Consider the following 24,139-nt stretch of genomic DNA (forward strand, 5'->3'; position numbering starts at 1 on the left):
TATAACCAAGATTTAGGTTTATTGACCGAACATCCCAATGTGGCAAACAACAATTGGTAATGATTAAGCACACATACTAGTGTGTGAAACGCGTCTACCTGTTGTTTGCCACATTGGGATGTTCGGTCAATAAACCTTAATCTTGATTATACTTGGAGTGCAGCCATTTCTTCTACATAGCCTGTATCCAGCTCTTGGGGCACTATTCGTCCAGCTTACACCAATAATGGGCAATCATTCCTCCCACTAACACCTTTGATGGGGCACTATTCTTCCTACTGATATCAACAGTGGGGCACTATTCCTCCCCCAAACACCAATGATGGGGCACTATTCCTCCCCCAGACATCAATGATGGGGCACTATTCCTCCCACTGATACCAGTTATGGGGCACTATTCCCCCCTATTCCCCCCACTGATACAATGATGGGGCACTATTCCTTCCACTGATACCAGTTATGGGGCACTATTCCCCCCTATTCCCCCCACTGATACAATGATGGGGCACTATTCCTTCCACTGATACCAGTTCTGGGGCACTCTTCCTCCCACTGATACAATTGATGGGGCACTATTCCTTCCACTAATACCAATGATGGGGCACTGTTCCTCCCACTGATACCAATGATGAGGCACTATTTCTCTCATTGATACCAGCAGTGGGGCACTATTCCTCCCACTGACACCAATGATGGGGCACTATTCCTCCCACTGATACCAACAGTGGGGCATTATTCCTTCCACTGATACCAATGATGGAGCATTCTTCCTCCCATTACAACCAATGATGGTGTATGATTTACTCCCACTGGCCACAGTCCCCCCCCCCCCTCCCCCAAATCCTGAAAGACAGTAAACTACCCCTTTGTATAGAAAATTTGGAGACCCCTGTTCTACCTGATACCTCAGCATGGCAGCTTGTTCTGTTAAAAAACAGCAGACTTACAAGCAAGATCACCAGGTGAAAGTAAAGGAAAGAAAGCCTAAAAAAAGAAAACCAATGCAGCCATCACATCTGAGAATATGTTAACTGCAATATAATAAATGATTGCTTTTGGTTTTAATACTGCTTTAAATAAGTTGTAAAAATGCATGTAAGGGCACTTTCCCCATTGGGGGTCATAGACAAAAAAAAACTGATAGAGGCTAGATATAAGGTCATTTACAACAAATATTAACAATGTGTGGCTTTTTTTTAGCTCAGATGTGGGAATTGGCCCCCAAATTATATTAAGCAGTTTTACGTTTTAGATAGAGCAGAGCAGTCTTTCCCAACCTTTTGCACATGGAGGAACCCTTGACTTACTTTACAGGCTCAGGAAACCCCGGCTAATGATTACTATATTTACAGATCTTGGTACATTAGTGTGATGGCCATTGGGAAGATGCTCCTCATATTTGTGCTCACAGGGAAAAATCCCCCCTTATAGATAGATAAAAAGATAATTCATGCCAGCTAGTTAGAATCTCTATCTCCTTAATGGGGCGATTCACCCTTTCTATTTGTTGTAGAAGACTGGACTAAAAAAAGGGAAAATTCCAATTTTTTTATTGTCAATGTAACAAGAATATTGGGGAAGTCTTTTAAATGTGGACACTTGTTGTGGTGACATCTCATTTTCCTCACTGTACAGAGATTTCCTCACTTATTCTTGTGCCTACAGGCCAGGAAATGAAAGGAAATCTCCCCAATGGGAGATTTCCCTTCATTTACTGTATTTAATGGATATACTGCAGTATAGACTGACTTTTATCCTCTTTAAACTGTGCCCAAAACGTAAAGGGGCATATTTATAAAACTGTGAATCTGCCATTCACCAAATATGTACTGCAGGGGAAACTTCCAGATTAAATGACAGCGACTGATTCACCAACAGTGAATGTTTGTTGAAAGCCATATTCACTGTTTTTTAAATATGCCCCATAGTTTTTTTCAGTGGTATGTACTGGTACAGATTTCAACAATGTAAAAAAAAAACACAAGCTGTGGTTTTCTACCAGGTTTACACCTTTCAGAAGGATGAATTATTCTGAAAAATACAAACCTTTTATATGAATTTTAATCAGTGTAACTCAAAATACAGAACATACCCTAAATGTTAAACAACATTAAAAACAAATCAAGTGCAAAAATACATGCATGAAAAAAAAAACTGCAGTTCTAAATACAAAAATGTCAAAGGGCTGTTATTGTGCCAACTAATATGTAAATGAACAGATGGGCTGAGAAGCTGATAAAATCAGTAAATGACAACCAATTAACACCTTTACCTGTTTTCCTTTGCAGCCCAGGACCCAACTATAATTTTTTTTTTCTCCTCTCACCCATCTGCTAAATTATAATGACTGACAGTATAGTGTTTTAATTATTTGGATGGCAGAGGAGTGGGAATCCCACAAACAGGCAGTTATTTGGAAGGTTTTTTTTTTTTTTTCTTTTTATAGAATAGCATCGAGGTCATGCAATATGACTGTTTACATGTGTATAGTACTTGGTGGAGTTTTTCCATAATGTCGCTTCTAAACGAAAAAGTACAGTAATGAAAATACTTGCAAATTGTAGACTTGTGTTGCTGAACGCATAGACTATTAGAATTTTAAGAGAGCCAAGCAGCTATGCTAGCAATAGCATGATGTAGTGTTACTTGTACAGTCATGTAATTGCACTTTGGTTCAAAGTCCTGTATGCCGCTTGGCAGAGGGAGTCAGTGAGGTTGTAATTTTCTTTGGCTGGCATCTATACATGAGCAGCAGTGCCATTGAAGTATTGCACCCCCCCCCCCTCTTCCCCCCGGGCAGTTGGAAGAATGTGAAGCTGTGCAAATCTGCACCTGGGGTCTGCATTTACATTAATAAATTTGCTTAAGAGTGTAAGTGGGGGAATAGCGGGCTTTCTACTACCAAACATAGGCAAATTATCCTGGCAGATTTGCCCATTAAGTACCCTATTCGGAAGTTTGAATGGAGCATATGCAGGTTTTCCAGATTTCCCCATTAAATGATATGGTCAGATCTGTTATAGTCTGAGTCTCAAGGCTCTAAAGGGATGTAGTTTCTGATTGGATGGCAACAATACTAAGTCTGTTGATTTTGTCCCTTTCCCCTCTACATTATAAGCTTCCATTTCTACTGCAAGGTCCAAGAGATAGATGTTGGAATGGCAGGACCGTGTTATAAAATTGAAGACTCCAAAAGTGGATAATACTCATTTTTCTCCAGTTTATTGAAATTGTTCCTTTTAACTTGACATAGAATGTTAATAATGAAAAAAAATGCATGTATGATTCAGCTAGGTTTGCTTATGTCTTGGTGGACCTTTCATGATGCAATTGTATTATGTTCAAAATGACATGTCATTAGAAGTAACAGGCATTGTGGCAGCTCCAGGAAGAAAGCACCAACCTATGTGTGAAGCCAACGCTTCCCTTTACCCAGTCAACTATACTTTTTAACTAAGGCAGGCAAACGCAACTTGGTTTTACAACAAGTGGCCAGTAAACTATTTATTATACAGTCAAGCTGTTTAAAGCTGGCCTTGGACTACTCTTTTTTTTATCAGCAAGTGAGGTGGATGGAGGACTTTTCCCCACTGGGGACATTATATTCTGACAGCGGGACTCTCTCCTGCCATAATACACTGATCATCAGCTGCAGCCAATTGACTGCATCCGGCTGATCAAGAAAAAATTTCCAACAAGCCGATTTGGCAAAAGTCAGTCTAGCACTCGACTTCTGTGGAACAGGCAAGACCGCACATGGTTTGAAATCTGGCCGGTCTCTGCTGAACTGGAGAAATTTCAACCCATCTATGGGCAGTTTTACTGCCTGCCTCAATTGGCCTGTTAGTAGCTATGAATCCTAGTGACTGCAGCTTGAAGTCTATAGCATAAACGTTCTTGCAAATCTGGGTTGACCTAAAGCAGACCTTCATCCCAAATAAGCCTTTCTCAACCAGGGTTTTGCGGAACCCTCCAGAGGTTGCTAGGGGTTCCTTGGGCCTCTCAGATAAACAACCAATGACACAGATGATTTTTTAGTTATCTGTAAGTGAAAAATTATTCCCAAAGACCACAAATGTAAGGAACATCCTTCCCTGTGACCATCACACCAATCTCCTGTGAGCTGTAGCTATAGTAATTATTAGCAGGGGTTCCCTGAGACCAGATAAGTATTTCAAAGTTTTATCTGTGTTAAAAAGGTTGACAAAGTCTGTCCTAAAATAACATTGAATTCTGCCTTCTCTGCCTCTCTCTCTCATATTTGGATATTACTTTTATTTTTTTTAACTTAATAATAATTTCTTTCAAGACTTCAGGTTCTGACAGAGCCCTACAAGACATTTCTACAAGCTTGAGTTTCCCAAAGTGAAGACGGGCTGGTATGGAAGTCCCAAAGCTTGGCATGTCCATGCATGCTCAGAAAACGCCCTGCACATGTGCATACAGTGGGTACGGAAAGTATTCAGACCCCCTTAAATTTTTCACTATTTGTTATATTGCAGCCATTTGCTAAAATCATTTAGGTTCATTCTTCTTCCTCATGAATGTACACATAGCACCCCATACTGGCAGAAAAACACAGAATTGTTGACATTGTTGCAGATTTATTAAAAAAGAAAAACTGAAATATCACATGTCCTAAGTATTCAGACCCTTTGCTCAGTATTTAGTAGAAGCCCCCTTTTGATCTAATACAGCCAGGAGTCTTTTTGGGAAAGATGCAACAAGTCTTTCACACCTGGATTTGGGGATCCTCTGCCATTCCTCCTTGCAGATCCTCTCCAGTTCTGTCAGGTTGGATGGTAAACGTTGGTGGACAGCCATTTTTAGGTCTCTCCAGAGATGCTCAATTGGGTTTAAGTCAGGGCTCTGGCTGGGCCATTCAAGAACAGTCACAGAGTTGTTGTGAAGCCACTCTTTCGTTATTTTAGCTGTGTGCTTAGGGTCATTGTCTTGTTGGAAGGTAAACCTTCGGCCCAGTCTGAGGTCCAGAGCACTCTGGAGAAGGTTTTTGTCCAGGATATCCCTGTACTTGGCCGCATTCATCTTTCCCTCGATTGCAACCAGTCGTCCTGTCCCTGCAGCTGAAAAACACCCCCACAGCATGATGCTGCCACCACCATGCTTCACTGTTGGGACTGTATTGGACAGGTGATGAGCAGTGCCTGGTTTTCTCCACACATACCACTTAGAATTAAGGCCAAAAAGTTCTATTTTGGTCTCATCAGACCAGAGAATCTTATTTCTCACCATCTTGGAGTCCTTCAGGTGTTTTTTTTAGCAAACTCCATGCGGGCTTTCATGTGTCTTACACTGAGGAGAGGCTTCCGTCTGGCCAATCTGCCATAAAGCCCTGACTGGTGGAGGGCTGCAGTGATGGTTGACTTTCTACAACTTTCTCCCATCTCCTGACTGCATCTCTGGAGTTCAGCCACAGTGATCTTTGGGTTCTTCTTTACCTCTCTCACCAAGGCTCTTCTCCCCCGATAGCTTAGTTTGGCCGGACGGCCAGCTCTAGGAAGGGTTCTGGTCGTCCCAAACGTCTTCCATTTGAGGATTATGGAGGCCACTGTGCTCTTAGGAACCTTAAGTGCAGCAGAAATCTTTTTGTAACCTTGGCCAGATCTGTGCCTTGCCACAATTCTGTCTCTGAGCTCTTCAGGCAGTTCCTTTGACCTCATGATTCTCATTTGCTCTGACATGCATTGTGATCTGGAAGGTCTTATATAGACAGGTGTGTGGCTTTCCTAATCAAGTCCAATCAGTATAATCAAACACAGCTGGACTCAAATGAAGGTGTAGAACCATCTCAAGGATGATCAGAAGAAATGGAAAGCACCTGAGTTAAATACATGAGTGTCACAGCAAAGGGTCTGAATACTTAGGACCATGTGATATTTCAGTTTTTCTTTTTTAATAAATCTGCAACAATGTCAACAATTCTGTGTTTTTCCCTCAATATGGGGAGCTGTGTGTACATTCATGAGGAAGAAGAATGAACTTAAATGATTTTAGCAAATGGCTGCAATATAACAAAGAGTGAAAAATTTAAGGGGGTCTGAATACTTTCCGTACCCACTGTATATTCCAAAGGACTCTGACAGGACCCAAACAATGGACAGAGCCCTTTGGACATCCGCACACGTGCCAGAATAACAAAGATGGTGGCAGTGAGGGAAGAAGGAGCACAACTAAAGGGGACTGAAGTTCCTCTTTAGGTCAGTCTTCCTGAATCTCCCTTACAGGCAATGTTTAAACTGAAAATTACTTTCCCACAGATTAAAAAAAAATAAAACATCACAATGGGTGCACATTGAGCATACACAAAGTAGTAAAAAAAAAACTGAATTAATGTAAAGATTAGAGAACACAATTGTGAGAAGAAAACTGCATCAACACCCTTCATGGACTTTAAAGATGGACCAATATAGTAAATAAGTATTTTTATTGTACAGTTGTAAAAATAGAAGTGGAAAAATAAAGGAATATTACATCCATTTAGAAGGAAGATACATAGAAAAATATAAACTTGTACCCATTACATAAGTAGAAAGGTATGGAAGCTGTGCGGCTGCCTATAGTCGTCCCCGGGCTGGTCACCATACGTTATGTATAAACACCTAACATGTTTCTGACTATTACTGTGAAGTCCTTCTTCAGAGGTGACAAACACCGATACTATATAACAGACAGACAATACATCTGGCCATTAGTCACACAGGTGGTGTCGGGTCCTTGTGACTTTAGCTCTGCTCTTCCTGGGTCACGCTGGTTCACGCCTACATTGGGTCCCTAACCATGCATATCTATTCGGCAATATCTATCCTGTATCCAGCTCTGATGTACAATGTAGTTGTTGAATTTTAATATACCAGTACCCACTGTGTCACCTCTGAAGAAGGACTTCACGGTAATAGTCGTAAACATGTTAGGTGTTTATACATAACATATGGTGGCGACTATGGGCAGCCGCACAGCTTCCATACCTTTCTACTTATGTAATGGGTACTAGTTTATATTTTTATATGTTTTATATGTATCTTCCTTCTAAATTGATGTAATATTTGTTTATTTTTCTACTTCTATTTTTACAATTGTACAATAAAAATACTTTTTTACTATATTGGTCCGTCTTTAAAGTGTTGATGCAGTTTTCTGCTCACAATTGTGTTCTCTATTTATTTTTGGACTAGACAGACCTCTCTTCCCTACACACACCAATACCTGTATATAATAGTGTGAAGATTAGGGAACTTGAATTTAAAAAAAATAGAGGAAAGATCAATAGTTTGCAAATTGCAATATAACATGACAACCAATCAGAATTCAGCTTTGAGCAGCCTTAGGTTGGATCCCCTAAATACAATTGTTTTGTTTACTACTGTCCCATGAACGATGTTATAAACATATTTCTTTTTGCTCCTAATGAGGAGATTATGGAAGAGCCCTGGGGCAATCCTAAAAAAATGTAAACACACTTCTGAGTTTAAAAGTCAGAATTCTGACTTTCAAACTCAGAACTGTGCTTAAAAAAATTTTAGGATGGCCCCAGGGCTCTTCTTTAGGAGATTAAGTGTACTACTGCATTGTCGGTACATGCAAGAAAACATTATTTTCAGGTACAAAAATAGAATATAAAAATGTAAAGTAACATGCAATATACCTGTTGCTATGCCAGGAAGAAAATGAGGATCCCAGGACAACACAAGAGGTCCAGTTTTTGAACCAATGATTTTTTTCTTCACCTAAAGAATTAGTAAACCACAATTAAATGTTGTAAACTACAAAAAGAGGGGTCTCATAGTGCAAATTACATTTTACCACTGCTTTAGTGTTTCTATGGGTGTTAAAATATAGTGAAAATATCATATTAGAAAATGCACATACATTATGCAAATTGAATTAGCAGGTAAAGCATGCATGCATAAAGACTGGCAGCCAGATTTTATTTATAAGCCATCTTACTAGTTGAAATGTGGTCTACATATCTAATAATACACTGAACAATATCATTACAAGTGGACTGTCTGAGCTCATTGAGAGACTGTTCTGACCAGTGCCAGTTTAAAGTTGGTCAGTGGTGTTGTCAGACAGAAGCTGGGATCACTCAGATACCAATCTGCCATGCAATGAATGTAGTAACTGAGGAGGCCAACTAAAGAAAATATAATGTATTGTTTTATTTATCAAAGTAGTACAGTCCTCCAGCACAGAGATTTCTCATCCCAGAGGTTTCTTGGATGTGGCAGCTTATGATGTCTTACTTTTTGGGCCATATAAAGGGCCATGTGAATTACAATACAGAATGAATACAGATTTGCCAATGGATATATCCTGATTTTTTTTTTTTTTTTGGTGGAGGATGCGAGCATTGAATATCCTGATTTTTAAGACTGTGCTGCTGTTAAATCCCCGATTCAGTCTACTTTTACCCTAATATCTTATGCTCAGCTCATTTTTAAATTGAGTTTCTAATTTAATTTTTTTAAATTTGTAAATAAATATATTTCCTATTTCACATTAGCAAACATGTCATAATGAAACTATCATGTCACAGTTGTTCAAAATGGTGCCTGAAGCAAAATGTGGAATAGCAAATTGTACTTGAAAACTATCTGCAAATATAGTGGGTAGGGTAACCAGAAGCAAGTAAAGTATTACCTCTCTAGCAGCATGACCTCCCTATGTTAATACAACACTCTTCTGCAAACATGGCATTCATTGGCATCAGTCTCAGCTGATATGAAAACCATCTGGCAAAGGGGCACTTTACGGCTTTTGATATCACACGGCACCTCTGGCAGAATGGCATCCCTCCAGTAACATCACCTCTCTGGCAACATGACACCCCTGACTTGTGGTATTGTAATAGCTCCCTGGTGAGGAATGATGCTTTTCTGCCTATTGATAGTATAAGAACCTTCTGTTTATGGTTGACTTACATGATGCTGTGCTTCCAACCTAAGAAGAAACTTGAGACGCTTATGTCTCAGGATAGGTGACTCTTCAGCACAGAGCCCAATTAACACACTGCTGAGTTTATACCACATTATATGGGATTATGTTTAGGCCCTGTTTATATCTTCAGCTGTTTGCTGCACCTTTGATCTATGCATCAATGTTCCAGTAAGTGTAGCAATATTCCTGTTATTCTCAATAGGAGTTTTGCTTGTCTATGGGCATAAGTATATGCAAGCTACCTATTTCAAGACACCTGCTGAAATGTGAAAGCACTGTTACCTTTATATTTTACAAATGATGGTGTACACATGTGATATTTTATCTGTAGGGATGGGGTATCATAAGTAATGATTCAGCAGCATATACGGGGCGAGCCTTGATTTTCAGACACTAGAGATCATCCATAAGTCCCAGCATTTGAGAATGGGCTGATGAACTCAACCACATAACGAGAATGGCGGGCGAGCCTTGATTTTCAGACACTGGAGATCATCCATAACTCCCAGCGTTTGAGAATGGGCTGATGAACTCAACCACATAACGAGAATGGCGGAACTGAAGGCTAATCTACAAGAATGCCACTGAAAGTTTGTGGAAATTTGGCATCCCTGGATTGGGTTCTCCCATGAACCAACCTTTTCTATGGCCTTCAGGGAAATTCTCAGGCCACATACCAATCGGAGAACCCCCCTTGTTTTCCTTCCAATGGTTTCTACGCTTTCTTCTCTCTTCTTCTCTTTACATCCTTTTTCTTTCCCAGTGCTCTATCGCTTTTTACTTTTTACCTTCTCTGGGTTTCCTTTTTATTCTTTATTTGCTCCAGGAGAAGGAGATAATCAAGGCCTATAACCTTAACATTTATAGAGGCCATAATACCTATTTGTAGTATTTCACATGCCTTTAAGTTGTCTCGAGAATATAGAAACAAGGTGTATGTGGTGTGAATGTCTCTATCTGAGTGCTTTGGCTTGTCTTGTTGATCTTCCTGGCATCAGGAGCGTGTAGCACTCCTGATCCTTGATAGCTGCTGGTTTCCGAATCCTGGTTTTGGCTATGATGCATTCTCCCTGTTTGTCTGTCCACCTGCAAGATGGTTGATGTATCCAGTTTCTAGGTGGAGACCAAACCTGATTTAAGCCAGCCAAGTCTGCAGTTCCATGCTTGTGATAGCGTGTGTAATACGTGCTCAAGCTCTCTGTCTGTCTGTCCTGCTCTGCTGTTTGGATTCCCCTGTTTATGACCTTGGATCGGATATCGATCATTCTCTGAACTCTGCCTGCAATTTGACTACGGATTGGACCCTGACTACTCTGAACCTTGCCTGCCTTGTACCTGGACTGTCATTAAACACCTCTGCCTGTCTGCCAACTGCAAGTACCTGTTTGCTTTGCTCAGTTCTCACCTGCCCTGACGTGATGGGCAGGCACTATAGCATTGTGTATTAGACCTGGGGGCAACGGAGTACCAGTAGGCCTTCTTGCCTTATGGGAAAGGGGGCTGCTATAGGTGAAGAACACAGAAGCTAGCTAGTGTCTAACTATCTGTGTCTGTACATGTAGATTTGCTTTTAAAAAGGTCTAGACTATTTTCTAAGTGCACATAATTTAACTGGATACTAAAATGTATAGGTAAAGTTGTTCCAGGGAATATCCAATGGCCTCTTGGGGGGATTTATTCCCATGCTGGTGCAAATTGGATCATGCTTTGCTGTTTTTTTTTTTTTTTTTGGGTAAAGGATTGTGTATATAGGATTATATCAATTTTTTCTTCTTTTTTATTAGTGGAGTTAGATGGACTTGTGTTTATTTTTCAACTAGACTAGCTATGTAACTTAAAAATAAAAATGATTTCTGAAAAAAATACACAATCTCTCACACTTACTATACACAGTTTATACAATAAAACTTTTTATATGACGTTAAATAACTATATCCATATAAACCTGATATTTCTGATCTAGGTGTTTGCTAATAGGTAGATACAAGAAGACAGACAGTTGAAGTTGGAGCCACCGATAGCTATAAGAAGAGAAATACATTACTTAACCCACCATAAGCCAACTGATTTGGGAACCACAGATCTGTCAGCAGATCAGAAAATCAAATAATACAAAGTTGTATTGCATGTGCTTGTATGTATGAATCCGCCAAGTCAATTAGGCTTGAACTAGGGTTTGAAGGCTTGCATGGTCTGAGGTAGTTCATAAATATTCACGCTGATTGACCAATTCTGATTAAAATTTGCACATTCTGATTTGTTGATCTCTCTGATAAAATTGTGGATTGGGAGTTGATTTATTCATGTGGGTTTGCTGGCATGATTCAATTGGCTTTCAGCAAAATGGTGTTTTCATTGGCGTTCATATATAGTGTGTCCCCAGCCTTGTGCAGCACAAAGCAATCCAAAATAATGTTGGCGTAATCCTTATTAGTCATTTACTGTAATGTTAAATAATTGGAGAATCTACCTGTGAATTTAGGACAGATGGGTGGAGTTTAGAACTTGTAGTGATACCTCAAAGTTATCTTTGAATACAATGAAAGGAGCCAGTGGGTAATTGAGTCAAATAACATCTCCCCAAACTGAGTTTTGAGTACTAAAATTGTTAATAGTTTAATATTTACACTAACAGTGACGATTAATTGTGACCATTAACAGTGACCATTAAATGACTCTAAGGGTGACACAATTACAACTCTGCTACTCCTATTCCTATGTTATAAGTTTAGAATTATCACTATTAAATATGATATTTCAAGGGACAAACCTTTCAGATAACAACACCCAATACATAGCCATAAGGTTGTCCTTACACAGGAATAAAAGATCCAAACGTCCCATACCCATACTCCTTTGCCAGCTTTGACAGGCTACAGCAATTGTCTGTGGACCTCTTTTCACCTGTATAATGAAGGGAGGCTCCTAGAGAACATGGCGGATAGCAGCATTTTTGACCCTGTGCTATCATTCTGTGCATATAGTGCCCTACAGGAACCTTTGCTCATCATGGAGATGAATGGAGGTCAGCAGACAGCTGCTGACAGATGCCAAAGTTTCTGGAATGTGGGTGTGCAGATCTTAGATCTTCGCAACCATTTAATGTTACCATTGCAGTCCATAAAGTGTTTTGAGTCCTGATAGTATGACAGTCCCTGCCCCTGCCTTGTCTGACAACATAATGATTTAGTCAGGCAGCAACAGCATTTGGCGAATAGCCATGTATAAAATAAATGTGTATATACTTCAACAACATCTATCATATTTTTATGAAAACAAATTGTATGGCAGGATAGTTATAGCTTTAGAATGATAGTGGTGTCAGTAGTGGAATTGCCTTTAGATGAAAGTCAAAGAGTCAGGAGGCCTATAACAATCATACTATACATTCATGGTGAAGCCATCATATGCACTTCCTACTTCAATAAAAGGTGTTATGATATCACCCCATCATCTTGTCTCATCTGTACACAGTTTGGGAACAAATAGATTTAACCACTGCTCCACTCTGATCTTGTGGTAAGTTATGTCATTTAAGAACCTCCATACCTGTTTATAAATTAAAACTGAAATTCAATCAGCTATAAATAAATAAATGCTATTGGGGTGTCCCCTTCCCTATATACAGGTATTAGGGATCTAATGCTCATTTAATATAGGGGGTATGCAATAAGGAAAAAACTTACATTATTCCTCTGTCCTGATTGCTATCTCTCAAATTCAATTAACTCAACAACCAATTTCAGGATGGACAGCCGGTCTATTGAAGCCACTCCTCTTTCCCCCACTGGTTGGCCACCCTCCTGTTGACTTCATCACATGCATTGCAGAAGCCGTAGCCACCATTAGTCCTGCCCTATTTGTGATGACATTAAGGGCCTGACCACATTCCATGGCTGGAGGCGGAGTAAGAAAGATCACCAGCTGCCACAGTCGTGAATTCCTTTACAATACACCCCTAGACTAACCAACAGTGTTGGGGGTAACTAGTTACAAAGTAACTGATTACAGTAACTACATTACTTTTTTTGGTAACTAAGTAATGTAACTAGTTACAATGCTAATATTGGTAACTACACTACTTTACTAGGCTATAGGAGGTAACTACACTACTTTACTAGGCTATAGGAACGCGCTTTCCTGCGTCACCCAAGCCATGCGATACAATCATTATTTCGAAGAATAGAGAGGGATGAAGTTTATGACTTTTTGTTGCACTTTATGTTTTATTCTGTTTTTCAGATTTTGTTCTCATGTTTCCCAAAGCCTGTGTTTATACAATAAACTCTATGCAGAAAGAGTGTCATGTACCTTCTTCTACACGGTCAATTAAGAAAGAGGAAAGTAAAGTAATAAGTAGTGAAGTTACTTTTCAAATGCAGTAACTAGTAAAATAATCTCGCTACAATTTACAGAAGTAACTAGTAACTAGTTACATTTTTTGAGTAACTACCCCAACACTGCTAACCAACTATTTAACCATATGTCTACAGATTGGAGAGGCCACTCTAATATAACTTTTTGTATAGCTGAGCTTAAAAGAACTGTTAAGGTAAGTCAGACACAATAATAGTTGATGTACTAAAGGAGCAGAGAACATTCACTTAGAAAACTGAATAAAGCAAAGCAGGGTTCATTTTTTTCCATTTTTTAATTTCATTTTTTTAAAGCATATGTCAGGATAAAAACATATTTTTTATATCTGCAATACATGCACAATTTTCCCATGTTTTATCTCCTTAAACACACTGCAAGTACAAAAAATGGCTGTTGATGTGCCAGAAATATTGACATGACAACACTGTATTTTTGGCTCTGAATTCAGCCCTACCCAATTAATTTCTCATGCAGACCTCTTCTTTTCTCACCCCCCCCCCCCCTCATATTTATAACTCTGCCTTTTGCACAGGAAGTTTTCAGCTCACAAAATTTCTGGCATAATCAACAGCTATTCTATGCACCTATCCAACAGATATTATAACAAAGCGTTTTAGAGGTATGGCTAACAGACCAAAAGGAAGAAAATGAGAAAAGCCCAGTATGAAGGTTTACATACACTTTAAATTCTACTGCACGTGATTGGGTTTTAAAAGTAAAGGCAACTTTATTTTGATAAAGTACTCCATTAACACTTAGGTCAGCCATATACGGTTCAAATCATGGCCAGTTCAGCAGTAACCGGCCGAGATACAAACTGTTAATGGGCAGGCTGAATGTACCAAGTTGATCGATCAGCTTGGGTACAACCAGCCTGCTGGATTCTCATGCAATTATCGCTAGCGGCTGCTATAGAAGAGAGAAGGCAATGGCCTGGCAGGAGTGATTCCCACATCAACACTGGTTGCAGGAAAGAAGTTTCCCCATGTATGGCTGACCTTAGTTTATATTGCAACCATAAATAGCCAACACTCATATAGATCCCCTGAAGAAGTCACGTGGGCGGACGTGACGACGCGCGTAGGGACAGTGCCGGAAGTGACGTTTGTTTGCGGAAGTAGGTCCGTGATTTCCTGTAACATATACAAAGCGGTGAAACCACGTTTGTTTGTAAGTGTATTCTTCTACTTTAAATAAATATTCATATCTATGGCAATACTGCACTATGTGAGCACTTTCTTTTGAGATATCTGGGACCTCGTTGTGAGGATGGACAACCCAATTCAGAGACTGAGGTTAAGTACCATATCTAGAGGATAGAGCGAGAGTATGAAGGAGAGGAAGATTTATTGATTACAACTACAAAGGCGCAATACTATATAATTGAAGGTGAGCGGTTAGCACACCCAGAGGGGTGATAGGAGCAGTAAATCACCTCTTTTGTCTACACGGTGTATGGTGGAGGTTCAACACTTGGATTAAGAAGAATTTGTACCTCATTTGATGAAATTTGGCTGTGGACCCTTTAACACTTGACAATAACACTAAGAGACTTTCACTCACTTATATATTTATTTTGGAGCACAGAGCACTTTTTTCCTTTTTGAATATATTTATTATTAATATTGAAGATTGTTTTATGTGGATTTAGAATTTATCACATGTGTATTTTTTTAGATATATGCACAAGGATCGTGTTTTAGTTATTTAACAGGTTTTACTGTACATTGATGCACTGCACATTTTTAATGATTTATTTATTGATACACCAATTGACCACTAGATTTTAGTTAATTTATTACCATTCCCCTGAAGCGCGATACCCCTACCCCACCTATTTATATCTGAAACTGTATGGTCTACAGAATCGGTATCTGCAGCAATAAGGGACAGTATATTGTTATTTATACATTAACCCTCTAGACAGCACAGGACTCACATAACTACCACTCATATAGTTGTAGAAGGGGCAGTGGCAGCCAAAAGCTTTGTGTTGTCTTAAGCTGGCCATAGATTACTCCTTTATTTTCAATTAGCCAGCCGGCTGAATGAAAAAAAAAAAAAAAAAACAATTGCATTCCTCCATCGACATAATCAAGAAGGATAGAATAATCCTCCCTGCTCAGATACTGTATTCTGACACTGGAGAATCTCCAGTGTCAGAATACACTGATTAGCAGCTGCGGCCTGCAGGGAACGGTCACACATGAATCTAAATATGGCTGTTCCCTGCTGAACTGGCTGAATCCACCTATGGCCACCTTTATATTTCTTTAGTTTGAGGTTTGTCTTACTGTCTCTCTGGAGTTGTTATATTTTCCCTGTATCTGCTTGGGTTCCCTCCGAGTTTCTAGTTTATATACCATGTCTAGTTTACTTTTTCTAGTTTATACTTATAATATACAGTGCATAAATATATATTATGCTAGCCAGTTTACTGACCTCTGGATTAGTTAAGCCTAGAAAAGGATGACTATAATTGGTATATTAGCATGCAAGCAGGGACCAATGTAAGTGGTTATAGAAATTGTTATGGAATATGATGGCACTAAATAAATTCACAGAGCATGAAACTAAAACAAAAAATGTCACAGAGGTGTGTAGTACGGAGCAAACATTACTGCTTACATGATCTTTATATGCACATGTTCATATTGCTGAAACACATGCAATGGAAAGTCCATGGTCAGCAGTCCTACATATACCCAATGGGAGTAGTTCATTAAGAAGATTTTTTTTAAAGCTGAGCAGCAGAGAAAAAAGTATTTATACCTGGCAGGAAACCCTCTGCAAAGGATATCTGCTTATTTTTCCAAGTGGATGATGAATAAGGCGATACACTTAAATTATTCCTCTCTCCCCTGATGGCAGGTATTCTCCTCTACTGACCAACGCTCCAGAATGTGAGTGTCTTCCCATACAGTGCAAGACTTCTGGTCCTGCATTGTGCGGGATGACAACAGAGAACTGTGACCGGCAATGAAGAAGGGACCAGTCATATGAAGAGGAGGAAGCTCAAGGGAGTGAGGAATAAGGTAAGTATATCACTGTATTCATCATCCCCTAGGAAAAAAAAGAAGTTAGCCCTTGCAGTGAGGAGGGGGACCAACCAACTACATGGGGGTAAAGGTCTTGTTTTTACAGGGGTCAGATTTATTGTAACTATGCCTAAAGCCAGGGCTGCTGATAAGGCAGTACAACTGTCCTGCTGTACTGGGCCCAGACCTCATCAGCTAAACAGGGGGGCCCAGGGCAACCTTATTGTTTGTTTATTCCTAAATAAAAATATGGATTTTACTAAACCACACCCCTGCTCCTACTTGTTTACTGGGGGTTAAATTACATTTCCCTGGGCCCCATCATTTTAATAGAGAGGCCCAGGAAGTGGGTCTTTTTTTCATTTTTGGGGCATAGGGGGGTAAAGCCAGTGTTGCTGTTTCGTTGCACCCCAAAGGGGGTGGGTGGGGTGTAGGTGGGTTTGGGGGGGCCCAGTCAAGGGGTTGGAGAGGGCCCAGCCAGGAAGGCTGTTCAGGTCCCTATGATTTCTAGCTGCAGCCTTACTTAAAGCCATGGCGCGGCTCCAGGCTGAGATGTCAAACCCCATTGGCACTCAGGATAGGAGGGATGCCAACATAAGAAAAACGAATCCAATGAGCTATGAACATTTTAGCTTGAAATTGCTGCTCACCATAGCCGATCCTGGTAAGGATGTATACAGGTGAAAACCTCAAACCCCTATGATTAAACCCCGATGGGCAGGGAAAAACATGTCAGGGGGCATGACTGAGGAGTGGCATTGACTGAGGCTTTCCCATGTATACAAACATACTAGGATCGGCTATGGAGTTGCAAACTAAAATTTCCCTAAAGTGGAACTAAATTCTCTCAATCAACATGAACTACTTTCAATGATTTAACTGCTGGCATTAGTAACTAGATATGAAGGTATATTATATTTTCTTGTTTTAACTTTTTTTTTCTTTTTTTTTTAGTTGCTTCCTGGTTTCTGGCCTAGGCCAAAATGATTTCATACATCCCAGGAGACTTCATGGGCATTTATTGGTTTATATTATCTGAAGGAGGGTTTTTCAGCTAAGTACACCCTCCTGCATGCATTCCTGAGCTGGGGGAGATGGATTCCGGGAAGTAGATTCTACATGAATCATTTGCCATGGCCACAGCTAAAAATGCTTGGGGGGGGGGGGATTAAATTAATTTCTTTACAAAATAAAGCATGGAGACATGGATGGGTGAGTTTACTTTGAATAATAAAAATAAATTAAAATATTTTTTCCGTTTGTAGTGCTCAGATAGTTTAATTCTACTTTAAAACATCCAATTATAATCTAAACAATAAAAATAGTAATGGTTCATTTATAAAATAATGTATGCCTTGCATTTTGTATAAGGCATACTGCACATACGTGCCTCATTTCTGTATATATTAAGTATATTCCAATATAATATTGCCTTAATTAGTATTAGTTTTCCTCTAGCAGTCAGTGCTCAGCTTTTGTATTTCATTGTAATCTATAACATTCCAAGGAATATTTTTTTTAATCTTTCATTCTATAATGTATCCTAAAAAGCCATGTTATTCATTTTTAACAAAGTATATTTTTTAGAAAATGCATTGTTAACAAACAAAAAAAAATCTGCCTTCATTTAAATCACCAATACAAATTTAGGTAAAAACACAAAACGTACATAGCACAGAAACAAAGTCAATTTTAATTCCAGATGGTTTAAATGTGGCCTGTGTATTGAATGAAACGTACGTATAGAAAATGGGATTGCTATATGTATAAACGTTCAGATAATTGATACATGTCATTAAAACGCATATTTGCTTTAGAGTAGGAGCCAGCCGTCTTCACAATAATGAGAATATCAGTATTCACGCATATGAGAACGGGAAATTAGAGAGAATGTTAATTCAATTAATACGAAGGGTAGATTTTGCACATGAGAGGGGTGGTGGCGGATGAAAGTGGGTCATGCCAGATTCATTTATTGTCCCGCTTTTGTTGCTAATTAACGCATTAAGAAATTGATCAACGGCAGGGAGAGGAGGAGTGCGGCACGGCTAGGCAGCAAATTCAACCTACCTTGTGCCAAAGCGGCCATCTTAAAGTATTCCTCGGTTCCATCAAAATGGCCTCCATCCACAAAACACAAGTCCTCGGTTTGATGAATTAGAAATAAGATGTCATCCAAAGGCAAATGCTTGCATGTGCTTGTCTCCTTTTGTTTTTATCAACGCTGGCACTTCATATTGGTAGAGGGATGCTCACACATATTGAAACAAAGCTTGAAAAAATGGCTAATTTGATTGGCTGGTGTTGGAGATGATACGTACTCCGCGCAGGGCTGTAGTGTCTGGAATTTTCCGTGCCTGTGCTTGAGACAAAAAAGGAATGTTACATTTTGTCTGTTGAAATGTATTATGTCACCCATCAATGACATTATTTCCTAGAAGTGAAGACCTAAACAGCGAGTTATACATTTAATCAAGAAATGACATTGTACATCTAACAAAGATGCAAAGCCATGTACTAGAAGTATTACACTAGAATGCAAACATTTCAATTATGTTCTTTAATTATGTACCAACATATTTTGGTGTAATGTTCCGCATACTGATTAATAGGAGAAATGCGTCTTCTGGAGGGAAAATACATTGGATGCCACTGCTGAACTCTGCTGATAATAAATGCTTGTTGCCTGGCTGTAGAGGATTCAATGCATTCTGTTCCCAATTAGGAGTTCAGACGTCACTTGCTACATGCTTGTTTCAGGTTGGTGGCTCAGGGAATATTAAAGTAGAATTTCGATCAAACCCAGTTCAGAAAAGATCTGTATTACTTGCCTATTTTTAGAGTGCTCCAGTCCGGTTTCCCTGGTGGCTGCAGGGGAATAGAGAGACCGCTTCACAACAGCTGGTATTGCCTTGAGTGGTGACATCACCCATAGGCTTACTACAGTCCATCCGTTGTGTGCGCTCCCTCCTCTCCCCTGCAGCCAACACTGGATGACACAGGAGCCGATTATATGACCAGACTGGAGCGGACTGAAAATAGGTAAGTATGTGGGTCAGTGGCTCGGGGAATATTAAAGTAGAATTTCGCTCAAACCCTTACTACTCTTAAAAATACTCAATCTTTCTCCTAACACCTACTCTGACTAACTTGTGCATGAAAAGATCTGTATACTTGCCTATTTTCAGGTGCTCCAGTCCGGTCCTCCTGGTGGCTGCAGGGGAATAGAGAAACTGCTTCACAACAGCTGGCAATGCCTGAGTGGTGACATCAACCAAAGACTTACTACAGCCCATCTGTTGTTGGTGCTCCCTCCTCTCCCCTGCAGCCAACACTGGCTGGACACAGGGGAGCGGATCACATGACCAGACTGGAGCGAACTGAAAATTGGTAAGTATGTGGGTCAGGGGCTCAGGGAATATTAAAGCAGAATTTCGCTCTAACTCTTACTACTCTTAAAAATACTCAATCCCTCTCCTAACACCTACTCTGACTAACTTGTGTAAGAAAAGATCTGTATACTTGCCTATTTTCAGGCGCTCCAGTCCGCTCCTCCTGGTGGCTGCAGGAGAATAGGGAAACTGCTTCACAACAGCTGGCAATGCCTGAGTGGTGACATCACCCAAAGGATTACTACAGCCCATCTACTGTTGGTGCTCCCTCCTCTCCCCTGCAGCCGGCAATGGCTGATACAGGGGAGTCGATCACATGACCAGACCGGAGCAAGCTGAAAATAGGTAAGTATACAGATCTTTTCTTACACAGGTTAGTCGGAATAGATGTTAGAAAGGGGGAGTAATTTTAAGAGTAGTTAGGGGCTGAATGGAATTTTAATTTTAGGCCAGAGGCAACCCAGTAACAAGAATGTTCAGAAGTAGGTCAGCAACGGCAGCCTCCATATTTCTCTTTGTACAGATTGTCATTATTAAAGCATAGGTTATTGTAAAAAGTGCAGAAATCCATATTACCCAATCAGAATTCTGTTGTTCTGATTATGGAAAGCTGACATCTGATTGGTTACAGTGGGCTTCTGCATTTCATTGGTGTTTGCACATATTTAGTCAGAAAGTACATCTTACCAAAATAAGCAAAACTGTAGAATAATCTGATATCATGTTGTCTATCTATCTATCTATCTATCTATCTATCTATCTATCTATCTATCTATCTATCTATCTATCTATCTATCTATCTATCTATCTATCTATCTATCTATCTATCTATCTATCTATCTATTTCTCCATCAGTTTATCTATTTAATTGTCTTCAGCATCCGTCAAGGTGTGCAATCTTTGGGGTTGATTTAATAAAACTGGAGAGTGCAAAATCTGGTGCAGCTGTACATGGTAGCCAATCAGCTTCTAACTTCAGCTTGTTCAATTAAGCTTTGACAAAAAAAACCTGAAAGCTGATTGGTTTCTATGCTGAGCTGCACCAGATTTTGCACTCTCTGGTTTAAGTAAATCAACCCCTTTATGTCTGGGAAAAAAAGAGATAACCTCCACATATGGAAAGACTTCTTCGCAGTAAGAGCTGTGAAAATGTGGAATAGACTCCTGCAAGAAGTAGTTTCTGGCCAGCTCAGTGAATTGTCAAAAAAAAAAAAAAAATCTGATTTAATTGAAAAAATGTAGACTATAACCTACTGTTCTTCATTGCAATGCGGATATGCCAAGAAACATAGTTTAAAGCCTACATGGTGACCATAAATAATGTGCTAAATCAGATAAGCATAATGTAAATGAGTAAAAATGTCTGTCAATGGCCATCCTTATCTTGAATAACAGAAGTATATTTTTCTAAAGCATTATTGTACGCTTGAGTCAACAAAGAGTTAACGGCACTCATAATCTGAACGCAGCTTTAACTAGCAGCAGGAAGGTGAGTCATCATTCAGATTGTAATTTATAGCACAATTGTCAGATGCTCTTATACAAATGAAGCAAATTTGTCATCTTGTGGGTATCAACCCGATTCATAACAGCTGCCAGCTTCCAGCTTCGGAGGAAAAAATAAATAAAAATACGCTTGGCGTAATTATAAAATGTGTGGAAATAGTTATGTTGACAATGCTGAGTTGGAAGAGTTTACATTTCATTAGACAATATAGTGAAGTGCGGAAAAAAAAACAACGGTGGTTTGTAGACAAACAATGAATACACAAATGGGCATCTGCGCCAGTGACCCTGTCTGGCAACGAAAGCCTTTTTTGCCAAAATGGCAAACAGGAGCCCATGAGAGCAAGAATTCAATTTCATCTTTGCCAGCAGTGGGGTCGTCTACGTATTGTAAAATCATTTAGCAATGCAGAGGTTAATTTTTCAGACGCCCATAGAAAGCAGTGAAAAAATTTATAACAAAGAAATCCATGTGGGAACGCCCCACATGCAAATTGCTGCAATTGTTATTAAGATGAAGCTTAACACATGCAGATTTGCAGCATGCATATTCATTTGCCAGCATCTGAAAACCTGGCCAATTGCTGATTCTCATTAACCAGATGATGAAGCGCCTTATAAATCACTCTCAGGCTCGGCAAGCCGTGTGGGAAAACAGGTCCGCTCCAATGTTGGTAATTTTGTGGCATAGCAGAATGCACTGACTGTACAGCTGTGTATTTAATTTAGAACCGATGGCCTTCCCATTACAAGACAATGTCATTTTCCTTGGTGTCACAACAAGTCCAATATCTTACTGTGTGCTAAGTATAAACCACATGCTTTTAAATTCCTCATTGTTGTTTCTAACAATGATCCGCAACCTTCAAATAAATACATTTAGTACATTTTTTTTTTCTTTTAAAACAAAGCGACATAAAAGTAGCCATTTTTGAAATGCTCAAATCTCTTTGCCTAATTAAAAAAATGTAATTGGTTTAGCTGCTGCCATTGTCTTAACGACAATTACGGCCAACCATTAAATGATGGGTTATGGCTTGAAGGCTAATGTATTTGCTTACAAATGGTTGAGCCTTTTAAATATATTCAAGGTTGTGCTTTTTGGGAGTCATGGTGAATGGTGAATTTTTGGAGGTGAAGGGTGAAGGTTGGTGATTTTGAATTTATATTGGTTGTGTTTTTAACCTTTACATTTTCTAATAATTTTTGTAAGTTCTGTGTTTTGCCTTTGATTGAACTCTGAGATCTAATTTTTTGTGCCAACGGTTCTATCAAATGAGTGAAAATTAGAGACAATGGACACCCTTGGCACATGCCATTTGTTATGAGAAATCTCTTAGATAGCATGCAATCAGTATATACTTTTGCTGATGGGGTAGTGTATAGGGCCATATGTTTTTGTAACTTAAACCAAATGGTTACAAATGGTTGAGCTAATTGAACATATTGAAGGTTGTGCTTTTTGGGAGTTATGGGGAATTTTTGCAGGTGAAGGGTGAAGGTTGGTGATTTTGAATTTATATTGGTTTTGTTTTTAACCTTTACATTTTCTAATATTTTTTGTAAGTTCTGTGTTTTGCCTTTGATTGAGCTCTGAGATCTAATTTTTTGTGCCAACGGTTCTATCAAATGAGTGAAAATTAGAGACAATGGACACCCTTGGCACATGCCATTTGTTATGAGAAATCTCTTAGATAGCATGCAATCAGTATATACTTTTGCTGATGGGGTAGTGTATAGGGCCATATGTTTTTGTAACTTAAACCAAATGGTTACAAATGGTTGAGCTAATTGAACATATTGAAGGTTGTGCTTTTTGGGAGTTATGGGGAATTTTTGCAGGTGAAGGGTGAAGGTTGGTGATTTTGAATTTATATTGGTTTTGTTTTTAACCTTTACATTTTCTAATAATTTTTGTAAGTTCTGTTTTTTGCCTTTGATTGAACTCTGAGATCTAATTTTTTGTGCCAACGGGTTCCATCAAGTGAGTGAAAATTAGAGACAATGGACACCCTTGGCACATGCCATTTGTTATGAGAAATCTCTTAGATAGCATGCCCTCTGTATATACTTTTGCTGATGGGGTTGTGTATAGGGCCATATGTTTTTGTAACTTAAACCAAATGGTTACAAATGGTTGAACTAATTGAACATATTGAAAGTTGTGCTTTTTGGGAGTTATGGTGAATGGTGAATTTTTGCAGGTGAAGGGTGAAGGTTGGTGATTTTGAATTTATATTGGTTTTGTTTTTAACCTTTAAATTTTCTAATAATTTTTGTAAGTTGTGTGTTTTGCCTTTGATTGAACTCTGAGATCTCATTTTTTGTGCCAACGGGTTCCATCAAATGAGTGAAAATTAGAGACAATGGACACCCTTGGCACATGCCATTTGTTATGAGAAATCTCTTAGATAGCATGCAATCAGTATATACTTTTGCTGATGGGGTAGTGTATAGGGCCATATGTTTTTGTAACTTAAACCAAATGGTTACAAATGGTTGAGCTAATTGAACATATTGAAGGTTGTGCTTTTTGGGAGTTATGGTGAATGGTCAATTTTTGCAGGTGAAGGGTGAAGGTTGGTGATTTTGAATTTATATTGGTTTTGTTTTTAACCTTTACATTTTCTAATAATTTTTGTAAGTTCTGTATTTTGCCTTTGATTGAACTCTGAGATCTCATTTTTTGTGCCAACGGGTTCCATCAAATGAGTGAAAATTAGAGACAATGGACACCCTTGGCACATGCCATTTGTTATGAGAAATCTTTTAGATAGCATGCCCTCAGTATATACTTTTGCTGATGGGGTAGTGTATAGGGCCATATGTTTTTGTAACTTAAACCAAATGGTTACAAATGGTTGAGCT

At 39.1% G+C, this 24,139-nt stretch overlaps 1 long non-coding RNA gene across 7 annotated transcripts in view; it reads right to left on the bottom strand.

The window, feature by feature from the left end:
• LOC309553740 overlaps positions 1–24,139 on the bottom strand; it is a 132,930-nt gene that overhangs the window by 75,447 nt on the left and 33,344 nt on the right. For all 7 annotated transcript variants that reach the window (XR_014225184.1, XR_014225185.1, XR_014225186.1 and 4 more), the window contains 2 exons: positions 18,444–18,735; positions 7,664–7,745 (listed from right to left, as the gene is read on the bottom strand). This is a non-coding gene — a long non-coding RNA (uncharacterized lncRNA). The remainder of the gene's footprint in view (positions 1–7,663; positions 7,746–18,443; positions 18,736–24,139) is intronic.

The sequence above is a fragment of the Pelophylax lessonae genome, assembly GCF_965119305.1.
Source record: "Pelophylax lessonae genome assembly, chromosome: 4".
Taxonomy (NCBI): Eukaryota; Metazoa; Chordata; class Amphibia; order Anura; family Ranidae; genus Pelophylax; species Pelophylax lessonae.